Source organism: Triticum aestivum, chromosome 2D (assembly GCF_018294505.1).
Source record: "Triticum aestivum cultivar Chinese Spring chromosome 2D, IWGSC CS RefSeq v2.1, whole genome shotgun sequence".
Taxonomy (NCBI): domain Eukaryota; kingdom Viridiplantae; phylum Streptophyta; class Magnoliopsida; order Poales; family Poaceae; genus Triticum; species Triticum aestivum.
Window position 1 is genome coordinate 603503292 of NC_057799.1, and position 21793 is coordinate 603525084.

A 21793-nucleotide genomic window follows, 5' to 3' on the forward strand; every position below is an offset into this window, starting at 1 on the left:
GACATCGCCTTCGTCTGAGCCGTCGAAAACGAAAAAAAATAAAGAAATACAGAAGTAAAATGCTAGAAAAAATACTAATAAGAGAAAACGCAAAATAGAGGTGAGCTGCTGTAAGCGAAAAAATAGAGCAATAAAAAAAGCAAAATTATAGAAAAAGAACTAATAAAAGAAAAGGAAAATAGAGGTGATCCACAAAAAGTGAAAAAAATAGAGCAATAAAAAAGCAAAATAATACCAAAAATACTAATGAAAGAAAAGAAAAATAGAGGTGAGCCATCAAAAGTGAAAACAATAGGGCAATAAAAAAGCAAAATAATTGAAAAAGGACTAATAAAAGAAAAAGAAAATAGAGGTGAGCCATCTAAGGTAGAAAAAGAGCAATAAAAAAGAAAATAGTAAAAAAGACTAATAAAAGAAAAGGAAAAGTAGAGGTGAGCGATCAACAACAACAACAAAGCATTTAGTCCCAAACAAGTTGGGGTAGCCAGAGGTGAAACACATAAGATCTCGCGACCAGCTCATGGTTCTCGCACATGGATAGCAAGCTTCCACGCACCCTTGTCCACAACTAGTTCTTTGGTGATACTCCAATCCTTCAGATCTCTCTTAACGGACTCCTTCCATGTCAAATTTGGTCTACCCCGACCTCTCTCGAGCTTCTTCGCATGCTTCAGCCGTCCGCTGTGCACTGGAGCTTTTGAAGGACTGCGTTGAATATGCCCAAACCATCGCAGACGATGTTGGACAAGCTTCTCTTGAATTTGTGCTACCCCAACTATATCTCGTATATCATCATTCCGGACTCGATCCTTCCTCCTGTAGCCATACATCCATCTCAACATACGCATCTTCGCGACGCCTAACTGTTGAACATGTCGCCTTTTGGTCGGCCAACACTCAGCGCCATACAATATTGTTGGTCGAACTGCCATCCTGTAAAATTTGCCTTTTAGCTTTTGTGGCACTCTCTTGTAACGGAGAATGCCAGAAGCTTGGCTCCACTTCATCCATCCTGCTTTGATGCGATGGTTCACATCTTTATCAATACCCCCATCCTCCTGCAGCATTAACCTCAAATATCAAAAGGTGTACTTTTGAGGCACCACCTGCCCATCAAGGTTAACCTCCTCCTCCTCGCACATAGTAGTACTGAAACCGCACATCATGTACTCGGTTTTAGTTCTACTAAGACTAAACCCTTTTGGTTTCAAGGTTTGTCTCCATAACTCTAACTTCCTATTTACCCCCATCCAACTATCGTCAACTAGCACCACATCATCCGCAAAGAGCATACACCATGAGATATCTCCTTGCATATCCCTTATGACCTCATCCATCACCAAGGCAAAAAGATAAGGGCTCAAAGCTGACCCGTGATGCATTCCTATTTTAATCGGAAAGTCATCAGTGTCGACATCACTTGTTTGAACAATTGTCACAACATTATTGTACATGTCCTTGATGAGGGTAATGTACTTTGCTTGGAATTTGTGTTTCTCCAAGGGCCATCACATGACATTTCGCGGTATCTTATCATAGCCCTCTCCAAGTCAATGAACACCATATGCAAGTCCTTCTTTTGTTCCCTGTATCTCTCGGTAAGTTGTCGTACCAAGAAAATGGCTTCCATGGCCGACTCCAAGCATGAAACCAAACTGATTTTGGTCATGCTAGTCATTCTTCTTAAGCGGTGCTCAATGACTCTCCCATAGCTTCATTGTATGGCTCATCGGTTTAATTCCATGGTAATTAGTACAACTCTGAACATCTTTCTTGTTTTGGAATATTGGTGCTAATATACTCCATCTCCATCCTTCTAGTATCTTGTTTGCCCGAAAAATAAGGTTGAAAAGCTTTGTTAGTCATACTATCGCTATGTCCCCAAGGCCTTTCCACACCTCAATGGGGATACAATCAGGGCTCATCGCCTTGCCTCCTTTCATTCTTTTTAAAGCCTCCTTCACCTCAAACTCCTGAATTCGCCGCACAAAACGCATGTTGCTCTCATCAAAGGAGTTGTCCAGTTAAATGGTAGAACTCTCATTCTCCCCATTGAACAGCTTGTCGAAGTATTTCCGCCATTTATGCTTAATCTCCTCGTCCTTCACCAGGAGTTGGTCTGCTCCATCCTTGATGCATTTGACTTGGCCAACATCTCTCGTCTTCCTCTCTCGGATCTTGGTCATCTTATAGATGTCCCTTTTGCCTTCCTTCGTGCCTAACCGTTGGCAGAGGTACACATACACCTGACCCCTTGCTTCACTGACAGCTCGCTTTGCAGCCTTCTTAGCCATCTTATACTTCATTATGTTGTGTACATTCCTATCCAGGTATAGGCGTCTGAAACAATCTTTCTTCTCTTTAATCGCCTTTTGAACATCTTCATTCCACCACCAGATATCCTTATCTTTGCTTCTCCTTCTCCTGGACACTCCAAAGTCCTCTGAGTCCACCTTACAAATGCAAGTTGCCATCTTCATCCACACATTGTCCGCATCCCCTCCTTCCTCCCAAGGGCCCTCCTTAATGACCATCTCCTTGAACACCTAAGCTACCTCCCCCTTTAGCTTCCATCACTTTGTTCTAGCGACTTTGGCATGCTTATCCTGCTAGACACGAATCTGAAAGCGCAAGTCAACAACCACTAGCTTATGCCGAGGGACAACACTCTCTGCAGGTATCACCTTAATTACCATCTAGGCACACACGCCTATCTTCTCTTCTCGAGAGGATGAAATCAATCTAGATAGAGTGTTGGCCACTACTAAAACACCAGATGTGATTCTCTCTTTTTAAAGAGGGTGTTAGGTACGATCATGTCGTAGGCTAGAGCAAAGCTTAAGATATCTTCTCGTTGATTCTTGATGCCATAGCCAAAGCCCACATGCACCGCTTCAAAACATGTGTTAGAAGTACCCACGTGGCCATTGAGGTCTCCTCCTATGAAGAGCCTCTCGCCACTTTGTACACTCCTAACCATGTCCTCTAAGCCTTCCCAGAACTACCTCTTGATGTTCTTATTATGGCCTACTTGCGGGGCATACGCGCTAATAACATTGAACTAAGTCCCCAACTACCAGCTTGACCAGGATAATCCGGTCCCCACGTCTCTTGGTGTCCACCACTCCATACTTGAGGCTCTTGTTGATCAAGATGCCTACGCCATTTTTGTTTGCAGCCGTCCCCATGTACCACAACTTGAAGCCGGTATCCTCCACCTCCTTCACCTTTTGTCCCCTCCATTTGGTTTCTTGGACGCAAAGGATATCAACATATCTCCTTACCGCTGCATCAAATAGCTCCGAAGCTTCCCTGTCAGAGACCCTACGTTCCAGCTACCTAAGCGAAAAATAGAGGTGAATGACAGAAAGTGAAAAAAAATAGAGCAATTAAAAAGCAAAATAAAAAAGACTAATAAAATGAAATGAAAAATAGAGGTAAGCGGTCGAACGTGAAAAATATCGAGCAATAAAAAAGCAAAATAAAAGGACAAAGGACTGATAAAAGAAAATAAAAAGTGGAGGTGAGCCATCGAAAGTGAAAAAATAGAGAAATAAAAAATAAAAACATAAAAAGCTAGATAATAGAGAAATATACTAATAAAAGAAAAGACAAAATAGAGGTGAACCGCCCAAAGTAAAAAAGAGCAATAAAAGGCAAAATGTCAGAAAAAAATACTAATAAATTAAAAGGCAAAATAGAGGTGAGCCGTCGAAAGCGGGAAAAATAGAGAAATAAGAAAGTAAAATATTTGTAAAAATACTAATGAAAGAAAAGATAAAATAGAGGTGAACCATCGAAAGCGAAAAAATAGAGCAAAAGAAAACCAGAATATTAGAAAAAAGACTATGAAAGAAATATTCGAGGAGAGTACTTCTAGAGAGACACCTAGGATCACACGCCGCCAGCACGGGCCCAGCCAAAAGTCCGTAGCGTCTGCTCTTTGCCTCGACAGAGGCGGTGAATGAGCTATGCGTCATAGGCGATGAACCCGCGTAATCTGTAAAAATGACAGGAACGAGCGGGACGCTACCAAGAATTGAGAACACGCAACCTACTGGTCCTTAACCTATGCCACTACCCACTACAGCCGTCGGCTACTGCTGCTTTGAGGGAAACGTGATTAGTCTAAGTTGTCATCTAAGCGCCACATTTAAAATAATCTTTACATATTTTCAAACATTTAATGAAACTTTTGGAAACAAAATTTAAATGACGAATATTGTTTCGAAGAAGAAAATAAATTTTGGAATTCCAAACCATTTTATTCCGCTTTTTTCCCGAATATTTTTTTAACCTGTGAACAATTTTTGAAATTCCAGACTAAATATGAAAACACGAACATTGTTTTGAAATCCATGAAGATTTTGTTTATACACGAACACTTTTGAATCTATGAAAAAATTCTAAAAAGTGATAACTTTTTTTGGAAACATGAATAATATTTGAAAATTTGGAACACATTTTGAATTTCTAAACAATTTTTTAAATTGAGAAAATTTAACATTCCAAAAAAATTGAAACTCCAAACGTTTGAAAACACAAACAATTGGAACACATTTTGAAATTCTAAACAAATTCTGAAAAATAAACTAAAAAACAAACAAAATTTGGAAATTATAACATATTTTGAAATTTTAGAACAATTTTTGAATTTGTGAACAAATTTTAAAATGCGAATAATTTTTTAATTCGATTTTTTTAAAATTTTGAACGTTTTTGGAATTTCCGTACAAAATTTGAAAACAAGACATTTTCAGAAATTTTGAACAAATTTTAGGAAATGCTATCATTTTTTAAATATCTGAACACTTTTTTAAAGGAAAATAAACTTGAAAAAAAGAAACATAAAAAATGAAAAAGAAAATTGAAAAAAAGGAAAAGGAAAAAAATAGAAAGCTGAAAGAACCAGAAAAGAAACAACACAGAAGAAAAACCTGTTCAGGAATCCTTCTAGAAGGTTCCCAAAACCGGTTGGACGAACTGTGTAGATTCTGGAACTGGGCCGGTCCAATGTTGGTGGCTCGCATCGCTGCTCTGTGCAATTGCTCGACGGTTCGCCGCAGCTTTGCTTTGCTTTGCTGCATGAGGCTCCTCATATTATTTTAGATATGGAATAATATAAGGCAATAGTAACTCGGCGCATGCCGTACCAAAAAAATGCTCAAGAGAGAGTGTTGGTTGTTCCTAATTGTTCAAGCTACTAATCCTAACTGTTGACTCTGCTCAAGAGAGAGGCATACCTCTGCTGCTTATCTGCTCTCAGCCAGGTCACTCCAAGCACAATACCTCTGCTGCTGCTTCTGCTGCACAGTGCAGTTTCTGAAGCAAGCAGCCGCAGCCTCAGGCCAGCTTTGTTGCATAGCAGTTTGATATAGATTAGATAGATAATTACAAGGCAATCAAGGAAGTTACAAATTAACCAAACTCCTGAAACCCCACTTTAGATGCCACATATCTTGAAAAAAAAAAAGTGCAGTAAGAGTGCTACTCCAGTAGCCTGAACCCTGTAAGCAAATTTGTTTTCCTCACTTCTGAACCCCAGACAGTCTTGAAAAAATAGTCCATTCAGTAAGCCAAATTGCCTCTCTAGTTCAGTCCCTCGAGTCACACGCCAGCCACCAGCTCCAACATCACCAACCCTTTGCATATACTGTGTTACTGAACCAAAAGTACACTACCTTAGCTGCACACTGCAATAAATCCCTTTTTTTAAAACAGACTCGCTGTCCAAGCTAATCCTAATTTGTTCTCAATTATACACCCTACATCTCAAAGTGCAGCCTTCTGCCAGCCATCGGGCCTCAACAGGTCTTCTTTTTTTTCTTTTTTTTTTTTACTTTGTGCCTGTCCGAAATAATCTTCAGAGGCCCTGCAAACAGCTACAGCACACTAGCTACTGTTCTTTACTTCTAAACCTGATGAAAACGGAAGGAGAACAGACAACAAAGAGAGCACAAGAAGAAGGGAAAGATGATCATCAACAGACAGATGCAGATGTAGTGCTCATGCGTGGCAGGTAGACATATTCCGGAGTTAAGATGCAACGAAACAAACAAATTCATACAGTTACGACATGTCTTACAGACACACGGCAACTCTGTCGTTTCATAGGTTAAACAAGTTTATCACTGTCCAAAGTGGAAACTCATAGTTATCGCCACAGGTATGGGAAATAATAATTGACAGAATGTAACTGCAATAAGGGAGAAGCAGTCACGGATATATAGACAGAGACGGCGAGACCAAGGGCATGACATCTCGTTGTCCCCAGGTCTTCCAGCTCCCAGGTATTGCAGCTACAGGTTCCAGCGCAGTCGCCTGTCAACTAGTCGTCCTCGTACTTGAAGAAGAAAGCATGACATAAAGCTAATTTAGAGCGAGAGAGAGCGAGAGAGTTTCACGCAACAGGGCAGCACAATCACGATTTTTTATCACGAAATATTAACAGATCAAGATTCTGTACAGACCAAACATTGGAACTAACAAGCATAAACAAGACATACAATACATGTAGTTGTTTTCAGCGACTAAGTTCAGCGTACTTCAGTAATAATGACACAGGTAAGATTTTTACTAGATATACATGAGTTATTTCCAGTATATACGGAACTTTGAACAGCAGAGAGAAAAGCCGGACAGGAAACAAGTGTTAGCAGAAATACCTTGGGCAGGATCTTCTGATCCGCTTCCTTCAACTTTGGACACCTGTATATCACCACATTCTTCATTTTTGCAACTGCCATTGCTCCACCATATCAAACTAGGTCTGGACAACCCCAAATCTCCAACAACTCAAGTGATGTAAGATTACTATGCCTAATGTCACCTGGGCATCGAGCAATCCTCAGTGAGGTTTCGTAGGCAGCTGGGAACATATGGAGAGATATCCCCACACCACTCTAAGCTGAGCCTTCGGAGAGATGATGGCAATACCAATCCCCTTTGCCAGTTGAGACTTCGGCACTCAATAATCACCAGATCTTTAAGATAAGCAGAACTCCTAAACCTTTCACCTGGCAAGGACAGTAACTCGTGGCAACTGTCGACGTGAATGTACTCAATAGAAGGTAGGTATTCTTGTGTTAGGAGCCATCAAGGGTTGACAATTTATCACAGCATGTAACTGTTAGGACATCAAGGGATGAGAATGTAGTAATGCTGCCGGTGTCTGCAGAAATGGAAAGGTTTGCGGAGCCTCCAATTGATGTAAGAGATATGCACTCAATGTGCAACTTCCGTAGAGCTGGAAGACACCACATTTGTAATTGGATGGACATGACAAACTCACATTTCAAATGAAAGTAGGTGAGGGGGCAGCACTCAATGTGGCTAAAGAGACCAGAACCCCACATGCTGAGCTTCTTAAGGGACGGCGATACCAATCTTTGGGTGCAAATGTTTGGACAACGGACCATTTGCAGTTCTTCAAGGAAATGGAAATCCCCAAACTTTTCAGTTGTTGCCGATGCTAACATCTCGCAAAATTCTGGAGGAACAGAGACTTGAGAGTTATAGGAGGTTGCAGAATGTGAAGCAGTTCTAACTCATTATCCTGGATCGTTTGAGGCCTCCGTGGATGCACCTTCAGTGTCAACTGGTCAAGATCCTTCTTATTCTTCAGTTCTGCTTCTGCTGCATCATCCTTGCTTAGGATGCCAACATTAGCTACCTCCAAGTGTCCACGAAACTGCTTGTTGAAGCTGCCGGGGACGACCGTATCAAAGAATTCAGTGAAAGGAGACTGGCTTGTATCACCCTCTATTTGCACCTTCTTCTCGTACCATGTGAACTCCTCGGCCTCAGACACTGCATCCTTCAGATTCGGGAGGAGCATGGCCACACCGTGTTCATGGCTTTGCCACACTCTGCTTTATTAGTGTGGTCATGCATTGCAGGAAAGAGTATCCCTGAGAAGTTGTAGGCCACTCTCCAACTGTAATACACACACGATCCTGGAGACTTTGCTCCTCCTGTGAACTACTCCATCTGGAGTGAAGAGATGAAATGGCAGATTTGGCCCACTGATACAAAGTGATGCAATCATTGAGGGCACTAACAATCCCAATTTCCCAAAGGAAGATAAACTCATGGTGGTTGGAGTCTGGACGTCTATTTTTGTCCTGCGAGGAAACAAGACGCGGTTAGTATTGTGGAAGCAAATTTTGCAGTCAAAGTATATAAAAAGCTGACTATTCGTGTACAACAAGTTGACTATTGTAGAAATCATGCACGCTTTGCTCAATATATATGTCAAGAAATATACACTGCGATGTTCAAGTGAAATTTATTTAACATATGGAACTGAACTGACAGAAAGAGCCTGGGGAGGAACGTGACAGGGTTGAACCATGACGGAGATGTCCATACTAAATAGTGAGGTTTTTTGTTACCCTAGCCTGTAATGTGGTAGCTTTTTGCTATTTACTCCAGTTGTTTCCCTTACTCCCGTTGAACGAAAACCTGCAAACAAGTTGCAGGTTGGAACAATCACAAGGCAAAACAGACACCCAAATACTGTCTTAAAACAAAGTGCAGTACGCAAGCTCCCAAGCAGCACCAGCAGCAACATCAACAACACATGCATATAATGCGTTAGTGCGCTCACTGCCAGTACATGTCTTAAAATTATGATGCTCCATGTTCCTTGTTGCAGTATAACGCATCATAACTTTAAGACAGTATTTTAGCTAGCCTGGGGAGGAACTGAACTGACAGAAAGACAATACCTTAGCTAGCTCTGCTGCACACTGCAATAATGTCCTTTCGAAATAATCTATTGATCCTGGAAATCAAGTGCGGCTTGTTAGCTTGTTAGCTTGGTTGCAGTTTGGTATACATAATTATAATAACTGCTCTCTTCTGTTCAGTTCTGAATTAAACCTCACAAGGAAATAATCAATTAATAATCTTGGTTGCAATCATCTTTGGACAAAATTAAATCTGATTCCTGCACACTAAGCTTTGCAATCATCATTTTTTTCCTCAAGTTTGAACTGAAGTTGGTACTAAGCCAAAATAGCTCGCTGTATTCTAATTTTAACAGCGCAGTGAAGCAAAAAAAAAGTATGTGGAACGCAGAAGCAGAAATCAAGCTGCAGAAGAAGGCTCAGTTCAAGGGGGACATGCTCACCTGGATCGGTGCTGCTTGCCGCCGACAAGCGCTCACTGCCAAAAGCACAGGAGAATGATCGAAATGAAGCTAACAACCTTGGATATGTCTACATGAATCGTCCCTCACAGCTTGTGGGAAACTTCCAGGAAGAAACAACCACGGTGCCAATGAGCTCACAGCTTGTCCGCTTTGCGGAGGTGGGGTGCTATGCTACCAACATATCTTAAAATTATGATGCTCCATGTTCCTTGTTGCATATCTTAAATTATATTTTGTTCCCAAAGTGCTATATTTAGTTATTACCGAAACCTCACTATGTAGTACAGTATGTATATATCTTGATAAAAGTGCACTGCAGTAGGAGTGATGCTCTGCTGGGACGTAAAAGAAAGCAGAGGATGTTACTCCAGCAGCAACAGAAATGGGCAAAAACAACAGTTTGGTTCCTTTTGATAATCAAAGGCATCAAATGCTTGCTTAAGAATGCAAACCAAACGCCACCGATTTGGCAGCTAATGTACTGTACCCTCTCAACACCCTGCCCCTCACATCTGAAGTGCCCAAACTAACCTTGATCATCAACCAGTAAACTAACCTTGATCATCAACGTGACCAAATTAATACCAAGTCTGAACCCTGCAAGCTAAATTGTTTTCATACTTCTGAAACCCCACTGTCTTAAAAAAAATGTCACCCAGGCAACATCAGCAGCACATGCATATAGTGCTGTATTCATAAGCTAAATAGGGTACACTACCTTAGCTAGCCCTGCTGCAAACTTAGGTGGGTTAGCTGGGCATAAGTGGGGTCTTAATTAACAAATGTATATCTGATTCTTTTTCACAAACTACATGAAGATATGATTTGAATATGATATCCAGCAGCCTGCTAGAGGCAGGGTGTGATAACCATGCTACAACACTGCAATGCATCCCTTTGATAACCTAAAGGGCTAGAAAACAAGTGCAGCTTGCTGTTAGCTTGGTTGCAGTTCGGAATAGATCATTATAACTACTGCTCTCTTCTGAAATTAAACCTGTTAATCCAGAAACCTCACAAGGCAACAATTAATTGATTAACAATCTTGGTTGAAATCACCATCATAGCATAAAGTTGAAACTGATTAACCCACCCAATGTTTCCTCAGAAAAACTTGAAAGCGACCTAGCTAAAATGGCCACTCACCCTTGTTTGATGTTTTGTGAAATGCAAGTTAACCCACCCAAGCTACCAAATCCGAATCAATCATGAAACCTGTCATGGGATGCAAAGCGTGAACCACGCCGATGGTGGCTTGTTCCGGTGCGGCCCAAGGCCCTCGACCTTCTCCTCCCTGACGTCCTTGAGGCTGAACACCCCGGCTGGTTGTCGAGGTAGTACAGCGACAGATCGTCGGCGGTGTGGTAGACGCAGCCGGCCCTAAGCTCAGGTGCTCCCTCCTTGACACGCACAGCGAACCGTTCACCCCGACAAACAGCGCGGCGTCGCTGATGTCGCCCGCCGCCTTCCATTGCTCGGCGCCAGCGTAAGGACCTTCACCTTGAATGTCAACCGATGCTTGATCGTATCAGACTGCTTGAGCACGAGCATCAGCCGACCACCCGGCTGTCACCAGGTACTTGCGGTGGTCGCACCAGGGCTGCCCTGGCGCTACCACCACACTCGTGAACACGCCGGTACCATCGGCGTCCTGCTCCCACGCCTCCACCTCGCCGGAGTAAGTGATCGAGTAGAACCTGCCCTCGTGGAGGACGGCGGCCTCGATGCTGTCACGCGAGGGCGGCCTCGGCCACCTGGCACACTTGGTCCCGGCCTTGGTTATGCCGTGGCGCGAGGGCACTAGCCTCCACACGCGTCCCTCCGCGTACCGTAGATCGGTGATGAGCATGGCGATGGCGGCGGAGTCGGAGAGGACGACCTTGCGGTAGAAGTAGCGGCGCATCGAGCCGGGGGTCGTCACTGCGAATCCGTCGGGGTACGGCGGGGCCCCCCTGATGAACGGCTTCTCCTCGAACGCGAAGACACAGGGGATGGTCTCGATGGCCGGGGGCCCGCTGCTCGCCGGTGACCGGGTTGACGAGGCGAGGCCGGGCGAAGGCATCAGCGGTGACGAGCCACCCGCGGGAGGATGAGGATCCGAGGACGAGGTGGTCGGGCCCCGGGGCGCGCACGACGGCGGGGCGGCGGTACGCGAGCGAGAAGAGCGTGGCTGTGTTCGGGGTGTCGCCGGGCAGGACGAGGCGGTGGCGCACACACAGGCGGGCTTGGATGTGGGCTAGCATGTCCGGCGGGAGGCCGGCGACGCCGACGGCGGTGGCCTCTGCTCGATTCCGCGGCATTGGAAGCATAGGATTGGGGATTGGAGATGGGATGATCAGGTCTGCATGCGTGGTCGGATTCGACATCAACGGTCCAAATGTTGACTGGCCTTCATACCCTAAATTGGTTATCAAATGGTAAAAGAGCCAGGTCCACATTACCCCTCCCCAACTTGTTCTAAACGGGATCTTCCCCTGGCGGCTCTCGTCTAGGGTTACAACTCCTCCGGTGGCGACACCGAGAGTCCGTATCGAATTCCATCTGCCTCCTACCTATCGCCGGCAGGGTCTCGGCTGATTAAGGGGATAGCCTCGCTATCTACCTGGCCTCGATTACAGCCGAGCGACGTGGGGTCTTTTCTAGGGTTCATGCAGCAGGCCGAGTCTTAGGGTTCCGGCATGGTGGGTTCGGGTTCCCAATCATCAGCAAACAGTGCAACGTCGATGGGACAGTCAGCGGGTGTGGATGAGATGATCGGACGACTGAATCTCCAGGAGAGAGAAGAGGATGATCTGAACTTTGATGAGGAATTCCCAGATGAAGTGGAGGAAGCTGAATTCATGGCGCTTGCTACTGTTCATATGAATAAACCTTTTAGTAGAGGCTCCTTCTATGATACGATGAAGATGGCATGGAGCCTGGCACAGGGGGTAACCTTTAGTGCCCTCGGGGAGAATTTGTTCGCGCTCACGGTGAACTACTTGGGTGACTGGAAGAGAGTAACAGAGGAGGGGCCATGGTTATTCCGGGACCATGGAGTCTTGATCGAAAAATATGATGGATACTCAAGATATGAAGAGGTGATCCTCGACAGATTGGCTGTGTGGGTGCAGATCGTTGATCTTCCCCCTTTGTATAGGAAGGATCCTGTTATACGATCTTTGGCCAAGAAGATCGGCAAAGTGGAGTCAGTAATGCTTAATCCTAGGTGGGGTAATGGAAGGATCGTCCGAGTTAGAGTAAAATTGGATGTGAATGAGCCTCTAGTGCGCTGGGTATCTATTACCAAGGATAAGAAGAAAGTGTTCTACTCTGTCTTGTATGAAAAGATGTCGGTCTTCTGCTATGTGTGCGGTCTGATGGGGCACACATATCTTGAGCATGGTAATGGGAAGCACAGCCCGGAGAATATGGACTGGGGTGAATTTATACTAGCACCAAAGCCTGGATCAAGGGGACAGGGACAGAACAGCAGGGGCCGCTATAAGGGACAATCTGGAGGAGGTGGTCGGGCAAACTATGAACCACAAGTGGATGAGGACCTTAGGGATACTGGGACCAGCCCGATTAAGGCCCAAAATAATATTGATGGTGGTAAAAATTCTGGGAGGAAAAGACTAACTTTTGATGAGAAGGGGTCGTCCCCCGGGCTGCAAACTACGGCTACAGCCGTTATTCCTGCTCTGGAAGCTACTACTGGTGCAACGACGGACGGTGGGAAACAACAGAAAGTGGGGGAAAATAGTCAGAGGGAAGGAGACGAGGGAGACACCTCCTCGCACGACTCCAAGCGCTCAAAGAAGGATGATCTGGTTGTGATGGATGCCAGCCACAATTTATCGGCGAGCCCCGAAAACGGGCTCGACCAGTCGCAATGAAACTCTTAAGTTGGAACTGCCGCGGGATGAGGAAGCCCGCGGCAGTTCGAGCGCTCTTGGGGGTCCTTGAGCGTGTAAAACCGGATGTGTTGTTCCTGTCTGAGACACATTTGGATAGAGCTAAGGCAAGGAAACTAATGAGGCGATTGGGTTTCGAGGAGATGGAGGTATCAGAAAGTGATGGCAGAAGTGGGGGTTTGGCAATGTTTTGGCAAACCAGCATGGGAGTCTCCTCACAGGAGGCACACACAAATTATATTGACATTCGCATCAGAGAATCTAGTGAAGCGGGATGGCGCTTTACGGGGTTTTATGGTGAACCAAGTGGTGATAGGAAACATTTGTCATGGGACTACATTCGTAGTCTGCAAGCAATGGTGAATCTGTCGTGGCTTATGGCCGGGGACTTCAATGAAATTCTGCATGCACACGAAAAAGAAGGGGGTGCAGCCCGATCACAACGGTGCATGCAAGCTTTTAGTGACGCCCTACGTGACTGTAACCTTGATGATTTGGGTTACTCAGGAGACATATTCAGTTGGCGCAGAGGTCGTATTCGTGAGAGGGCAGTGGGAAATAGCTCTTGGGCCGACCTTTTCCCTTGCTTTGGAGTCTCAAATGAACCGTTCAATAAATCTGATCATCGCCCTATACTGATCGACACTGAATATCAGTTGGGGCTGCAGCCGAGGGGTCCAGTGGGACCAAGAAAATTTGAAGCAAGATGGCTTGCTGAAGAGGACGTGGACACTATTGTGCAGGAGGCTTGGGAGAGGGCAAAATCACTAGGCATCGAGCCGTTCTCACAAGTGACTAGTGATGTTCATCTTGCCTTACACAGATGGGACAAAGAAACTTTGAAAGGTCCACGGACGAGACTACGAGAACTCCAGAAAAAACTAAATGAGGTAATGTCGGGGCCGCTATCGGATGAGGCAGTTGCTCAACAACATGACCTACATCTGCAGATTGAAAACCTCCTTGAACAGGAGGAGATTTACTGGATGCAACGAGGCCGCGCAGATTGGCTTTGTCGTGGGGATCAGAATACTGATTTCTTCCACCGCGCGGCAACAGGGAGACGAAAGAAGAATTTCATTAAACGTTTGAAGGATGATGCGGGAAATTGGTTAGAGGACCAGAACCAAATTAAGATGCATGCAGCGTCTTATTTTTCCTCTTTGTTCACATCGGGTGTCCTGGAGCCCGACCAAGAGGTGATAAATAAAGTGCAACCGAGGGTTTCAGAGGCAATGAATGAAGAGCTTAATAAACCCTATACGCGTGAGGAAGTGAAAAAAGCAATGTATAGCATCGGTGATCTGAAGGCGCCTGGCCCAGACGGGTTGCACGCGGTATTTTATAAGAGGTTTTGGCACATTATTGGAGAAGATTTAACTGACGAAGTTTTGCTGGCAGTGAACACGAGGAAAATCCCAGAGGGCTGGAATAATACTACCATCATACTGATCCCGAAGGTGGTGAGCCCTGAGGTGATCGCAGAATTCCGGCCTATCAGCTTATGTAATGTTGTTTACAAGGTGATCTCTAAGCTTTTGGCCGACAGGCTCAAGTTTCTTCTGTCAGAAATAATTTCTCCAAACCAAAGTGCATTTGTCCCGGGACGGTTGATCACGGACAACTTCTTGGTGGCTTTTGAATCTTATCATGCAATCAAAAAGAAGATAAAAGGAAAATATGGAGTTTGTGCGGTCAAACTTGACATGCACAAAGCATACGATAGGGTCGAGTGGGTGTTCCTAGAGAAGGTACTCCTCCGCTTGGGTTTTTCTGTGGCTTGGGTGACACTTATTATGGAATGTGTGCGGTCTGTTAAATACCAGGTGCGAGTGAATAATTCCCTTTCAGATTATTTTGTGCCTACTAGGGGGCTCCGACAAGGAGACCCGCTGTCACCCTATTTGTTTTTACTATGTGCCGAGGGTCTTTCAAGCCTACTTATGCATGAGGAGGAGAATGGAAATTTGTTGGGGGTTAAGGTGTGCAGGGATGCGCCGGTAGTGTCCCACCTTTTGTTCGCTGATGACTCACTCGTTCTCATGAGGGCGGACGCCACCAATGCAGCGAGTCTCCGCCGCGCACTTGATGATTATTGTGCAGCTTCCGGCCAGCTGGTAAGTGAAGCAAAATCTAGTATCTTCTTCAGCCCTTGCACACCAGTAGACACTAGGGCTGAAGTGTGCATGATCCTGAATATTATGGTGGAGGCAATAACAGATAAATATTTGGGTTTACCCCCAATTGTGGGGGTGGATAGAACAGATTGTTTTCAACACCTTGTGGATAGAGTTCTTAGCCGGATTAGAGGATGGAAGGAAAAACTACTTTCTTTTGGGGGAAAGGAAATCCTATTGAAAGCCGTCGTGCAGGCTATACCGTCATATGCAATGTCAGTCTTCAAGCTTCCCAAACAAGTGTGCAATGGGATAACTACTGCTATGTCCCAATACTGGTGGGGAGATGAGGATGAGAAGAAGCATATGCATTGGTTTGCGTGGTGGAAGATGTGTGTCCCGAAGAGAAATGGTGGCATGGGGTTCAGAGATCTACACTGTTTTAACTTGGCACTCTTGGCCAAACAATGCTGGAGACTAATAGCTGAACTGGAATCACTATGTGCTAGAGTACTCAGAGCTAAGTACTTTCCGGATGGGGACATCCTAAATTGCAGCCTCAAAAAAGGGAGTTCATACACTTGGCAGAGTTTATGGAGTGGTATCCAAACTTTCAAAAAAGGGTACATTTGGAGGGTGGGAGACGGCACCCAAATCAGCATATGGGATGACCCGTGGGTTCCTAGCAGCCCAAACAGAAGAGTTATGACAAGGAGAGGTAATATAATCATCACCAAAGTTTCTGAGCTAATTAACTTGGAGAGTAGAGAATGGGACGAACAACTAATCAGAGATATATTCTGGCCCGTTGATGCTCAAAGAATTCTGAACATACCCCTTGCCTTGGGTATGATGGAGGATTTCGTTTCATGGAATTATAACCGGACAGGGATATTCACGGTTAAGACCGCCTATCATATGGAGTGGGATCACCAGCATGGACGAAAGTTGAGGAGAACCAATTCTATGATCTCCGCAAGTACTAGTCCTATATGGAGTATTCACTGGAAATTGCGAGTCCCAGCCAAAGTGAAAATTCACTACTGGAGGGCACTATATGGTGCAATACCCTGTCGGGGCATTATGGCTAATCGGCATATGATCACTAACTCACAGTGCCCTATTTGCGGTCTGGATTGTGAGAGTATCAGCCATGCTTTCTTCAAGTGTCAACGTGTTCAAGCTGTCTGGTGTGCACTGGGCATGGCAAACAGGATCAACGAGCTTTGCTCCCTCGAAAGGGAAGGTGCGGCAGTGTTGGCTGACCTACTTCTAACTCCTAATGTACCGGCACAGCTGCTTCCGAGTGTTAACTGTAAAGAGTTAATCGCAACGACAGTTTGGTACCTGTGGTGGGAACGGAGGAAGTTTACGCACGGTGAACAGCTACAGGATCCTACACGATCAGCACAAGCAATTTCGACGCTGTCCAAGAACTTCTCAAGAGCAAAGAAAAAGGGTCCAGGCCAGATTGAGAGACATGGATGGACCAAGCCAAGTGAGGGATTTGTAAAACTCAACGTAGATGCCTCTTTTTCTGAGGACAGTGGTTCAGGGGGTTCAGGTGCAATCTTACGCGATGCTTCTGGATCCTTCATTGCAGCATCATGTAGCGACATTCGGTTCGTTGAGGACGCGGCGACGGCGGAAGCCCGAGGGCTCCGAGATGGCCTCATTCTCGCAAACGACATGGGCTGCAACAAACTGGTGATTGAGGCCGACTGTATGGAAGTAATCCAAGTGATGCAATCTGGAGGCAACTCGCTTGGACCGGCAGCAGCTATTTATGAGGAGTGCGCTTTTATTTGTCGTAATTTTGCTTCAGTTAGTTTTCAACACTGCCCTAGGGAAGCCAATATGGCGGCTGATATGTTAGCTACTATGTCGGAGGACTCGCGAACCATTGTATGGCAGTCCGAGCCTCCGGGTTTTTTGTTAGACATTTTGTCAGAAGATGTAGCCCTTTTTGCTCATGAAATATAAACCGCCATGATGGCATTTCCCTCAAAAACTTGTTTTAAACGGCTTTCAAAAAAAAACTTGTTCTAAACGGCTTTGTGAAATTTAGATGGTTTTGCGGGTTTAAGGGGGCATTTTATGCCAAAGTGAAGTTCAACATTATCCTTATGGTGAGTTCAGGGGATTATAACGGGTTAAGTCTTTGTACGATTTACACCCAGGAGATTTACCCCATTTAGTGGAACTTCCATCAAAATATCAGATTTTGAAGACTTTTAACACGATTTTACCCCAATTATGCATTTTGCTTATTTATATTAGATAGGGTCGGCATGTTGCGTCAATGATTCATAAAAAAATATGTAAAAATCGGAGGGCATCATTAACCATCATGTCCAGACTTCTCTTGCCCATCTGCTCCATTCGTTCTCCTCGTACAGATATTTTTGGACCCCGGGCATCACCTCACCTCACATATTGCCTAATTGACACGCATCAGAAAACGAGGGCCCAAAGCTTCTAAAAAGGGCATTCTAGACGATTTTCCACTCAGGGTAATTAGTATCATAAATGCATATCTAAGGGATAAAATGTGGAATTCACTCAAAAATAAACAACCACAATGTTCAAGCTTCCCTACAACGAAATTTCTAGTTGTCAATTGTCGTGAACGAGGGTCGGTTGGATCGAGAAATTGTGTCGCGGAACAAGTGTATGACAAAAATGATGGACTCGAGGGTATAACAAAAAAATTGTTTATCGAGCCTTTACTTAATCATTAAGCATTTTTCTTATAAAGGGAGTTTTATTAACTTAGTATGTAGCATCAAGCGGATACAACACATCATGAGCGACACCCGGCCTCTGCATATTCAGGATGCACACAGCCAAGAGTGACGAGTCCGACTAAAAAAATAACATAACGACATATAGACATTAGTAAAGCCCTATAAGACCGACACTATGCCTATGTCAAAGGAGCAGTCGACCACCCATGTTGAGTGAAAACCTCTATGACCACCTGTTCCAATCGCGTACACACTGCCTTGAACAACGGCTGGTAATCCATACGGTTTAACATCGACCACGTACGAAGCTAGTGCGTGAAAAATAACCTGCAACGGAGAAAAACAAAAACCATTTCTACTTAGCCAAAGCGATCATAATAAGGCAGACGCTCCCACTCTTACCAGCGTGCTATTTGGTATTCCGTCCAGCCGGTGACCATATATATTGGCAAACACTTGTGAGCGGGTACAAATTTGACGCAATTTGAATGACTAGCCAAGTAGAACGCCCAAAGATGCATTGGAAGAAGAGGTGTTGGGTTACACCATCGTGGGCACAAAACTACACTACTTCCTTCCTTGCCAGTTGCGCCGAGCGACGTTGTCTTTAGCTAGCACGACACCTCTCCGAAGATACCACATGGCAATCTTTATTTTTAGTGGTATCTTGGATTTCCATATTTGGTTCTTATTATCGACTGGAATCTCATAATACATGAGAGCACGGTGCATAGTGTTAACTATGAAAGAACCTGGTGTGGTGATATTCCAACGAAACACATTCCGTCCTTCTGTCAGGTTGACCGTTTCCAGTCTAGATAACAGTTATTGCCATGACATGAGGTGGCCAGGTGGGGGGCAACCAAGTCCCTCGAAAAAATACATTCGGGGGGTTGGAGCCGAGCACTTGCGCGAGTGTATCATTCTTTCACGGACAATACGGTACAAGGCCAGATATTGTTTTCAGAGAGTGGTGTTTCCTAACCACTTACCCTCCCAAAAACAAAATCTCTGAGCCGTCCTTTATTGCGAAAGACCCGAAACTAAAAAGATGCTTCTTTGCTGACATCAGGCCTGCCCAAAAATTTGAGTCCCCTGGCTTCCAATATACCTGGGACACCGCTATTTGACCTAGATACTTATTGTGTAGCAGAGTTTGCTAGATGCCCTCCTCAGTAAGAAGCTTAAAAGCCATTTATTTAGTAAGTCATCATTATTGACCTTAAGGTCATGAATGCCTAGAACTCCCTGGTCCTTCGATCGACAAACCACGCACCATTCGGTGAGCCGATATTTTTTCGCTATCTCCTTGCCAGAAGATTCTGGGTCTGAAATAATCCATCCTATCCAAGACCCCTTTAGGGATTAGGAAAAATGATAGCATATAGAGAACCATGTTCGTGAGAACTGAGTTTACCAGCACAAGTCATCCCCCAACATAGAGAAACTTACCTTTCCAACTACTCAGTCGTTTCTCTAATCGTTCTTCCACAAGTTTCCAGTCTGCAATAGTGAGACGCCGATAGTGAATCGGAATTCCCAGATAATTAATCGGGAATTGGCCTTCTTCACAACCAAACAAATACGCATACTGTGCAGCCGCCTCTTTGGCTTTTCCAAAGCAGAATAATTCACATCTATGAAAGTTTATTTTAAGACCAGACATTTGCTCGAAGGCTGAAAGCAAAAGTTTCATATTCCTAGCTTTATCTAGGTCCTGTTCTATAGAGAGAATCTTATCATCGGCATATTGCAAAATGGAGAGCCCCCCATCGACAAGGTGAGGCACAACTCCTGCAATTTATCTGTCCTGCTTAGTACGTTCAATCAAGATTGCTAGCATGTCAGCAACAATGTTAAACAACATTGGAGAAAGTGGATCACCCTGACCTAGTCCTAGGTCATCATTGACTTTAATCGCCACACTACCTCCCGAAATAAAAGTTTGGACCCATTCATGCAATTTCTAGAGAAACCTTTCATTCTAAGGGTTTGTTGAAGGAATGACCACTTTACTTTATCATAGGCCTTTTCGAAGTCAATTTTGAAGACAACCCCACTCATGTTATTTCGATGCATCTCGTGAACGGTCTCATGAAAAATGACTACTCCATCGAGTATGTTCCTTCCTTGCATTAAGGTCGTTTGTGATGGTCCAATCACATGGTCATCAACCATATGAAAAAGTTGTTGGGGAACGTAGTAATTTCAAAAAAATTCCTACGCACACGCAAGATCATGGTGATGCATAGCAACGAGAGGGGAGAGTGTTGTCCACGTACCCTCGTAGACCGATAGCGGAAGCATTATCACAACGCGGTTGATGTAGTCGTACGTCTTCACGATCCGACCGATCAAGTACCGAACGTACGGCACCTCCGAGTTCTACACACGTTCAGCTCGATGACGTCCCTCGAACTCCGATCCAGCCGAGTGTTGAGGGAGAGTTTCGTCAGCACGACGGCGTGGTGACGATGATGATGTTCCACCGACGCAGGGCTTCGCCTAAGCTCCGCAACGGTATTATCGAGGTGTAATATGGTGGAGGGGGGCACCGCACACGGCTAAGAGATCTCAAGGATCTATTGTTGTGTCTCTGGGGTGCCCCCCTGCCCCCGTATATAAAGGAGCAAGGGGGAGGCAGACGGCCAAGGGGAGAGGCGCGCCATAGGGGGGAGTCCTACTCCCACCGGGAGTAGGACTCCTCCTTTCCTTGTGGGAGTAGGAGAAGGGAAGGGGGAAGGAGAAAGAAGGAAGGGTGCGCCCCCCTTCCCTAGTCCAATTCGGACCAGACCATGGGGAGGGGTGCGGCCACCTTTTGAGGCCTTTCTCTCCTTTCCCGTATGGCCCATTAAGGCCCAATACGAATTCCCGTAACTCTCCGGTACTCCGAAAAATACCTTCTGGATGGATCGCTGGAGCTTGCATATTTTGTTAACACCTTTAGGATTGACAAAACCTTCTGGTTGCATCATATACAACTCTTCTTTAATAAATCCATTAAGAAATGCAGTTTTGTTTATCCATTTGCCATATTTCATAAAATGCGGCAATTACTAACATGATTCAGACAGACTTAAGCATAGATACGAGTGAGAAACTCTCATCGCAGTCAACACCTTGAACTTGTCGAAAAACCTTTTTGCGACAATTCTAGCTTTGTAGATAGTAACATTACTATCAGCGTCCGTCTTCCTCTTGACGATCCATTTATTCTCAATTGCTTGCCGATCATCGGGCAAGTCAACCAAAGTCCATACTTTGTTCTTCATACATGGATCTCATCTCAGATTTCATGGCCTCAAGCCATTTCCCGGAATCTGGGCTCACCATCGCTTCTTCATAGTTCGTAGGTTCGTCATGGTCAAGTAACATGACCTCCAGAACAGGATTACTGTACCACTCTGGTGCGGATCTTGATCTAGTTGACCTACGAGGTTCAGTAATAAGTTGATCTGAAGTTTCATGATCATTATCATTAACTTCCTCACTAATTGGTGTAGGTGTCGTAGAAACTGATTTTTGCGATGATCTACTTTCCAATAAGGGAGCAGGTACAGTTACCTCATCAAGTTCTACTTTCCTCCCACTCACTTCTTTCGAGAGAAACTCCTTCTCTAGAAAGGATCCATACTAAGCAACGAATGTCTTGCCTTCGGATCTGTGATAGAAGGTGTACCCAACTGTCTCCTTTGGGTATCCTATGAAGACACATTTCTCCGATTTGGGTTTGAGCTTATCAGGATGAAACTTTTTCACATAAGCATCGCAACCCCAAACTTTAAGAAACGACAACTTTGGTTTCTTGCCAAACCACAGTTCATAAGGCGTCGTCTCAACGGATTTTGATGGTTCCCTATTTAACGTGAATGTAGCTGT

The 21793-nt window shown here is 44.8% G+C and overlaps 1 long non-coding RNA gene across 3 annotated transcripts; it reads right to left on the bottom strand.

Moving 5' to 3' along the window:
- Positions 1 to 6013: 6013 nt before the first annotated feature.
- On the bottom strand, positions 6014 to 11552 carry LOC123054886 (uncharacterized). 3 transcript variants are annotated; one of them, XR_006426377.1, is made up of 5 exons: positions 9134 to 11551; positions 8730 to 8785; positions 8311 to 8463; positions 6666 to 8123; positions 6014 to 6343 (listed from the first exon to the last, which is right to left on the bottom strand). It is a non-coding gene; the product is annotated as an uncharacterized lncRNA (long non-coding RNA). The 3 variants fall into 3 exon arrangements; XR_006426375.1 differs by having other exon boundaries at positions 6666 to 8463; positions 9134 to 11552; XR_006426376.1 differs by having other exon boundaries at positions 8394 to 8463; positions 8730 to 11550.
- Positions 11553 to 21793: the final 10241 nt, after the last annotated feature.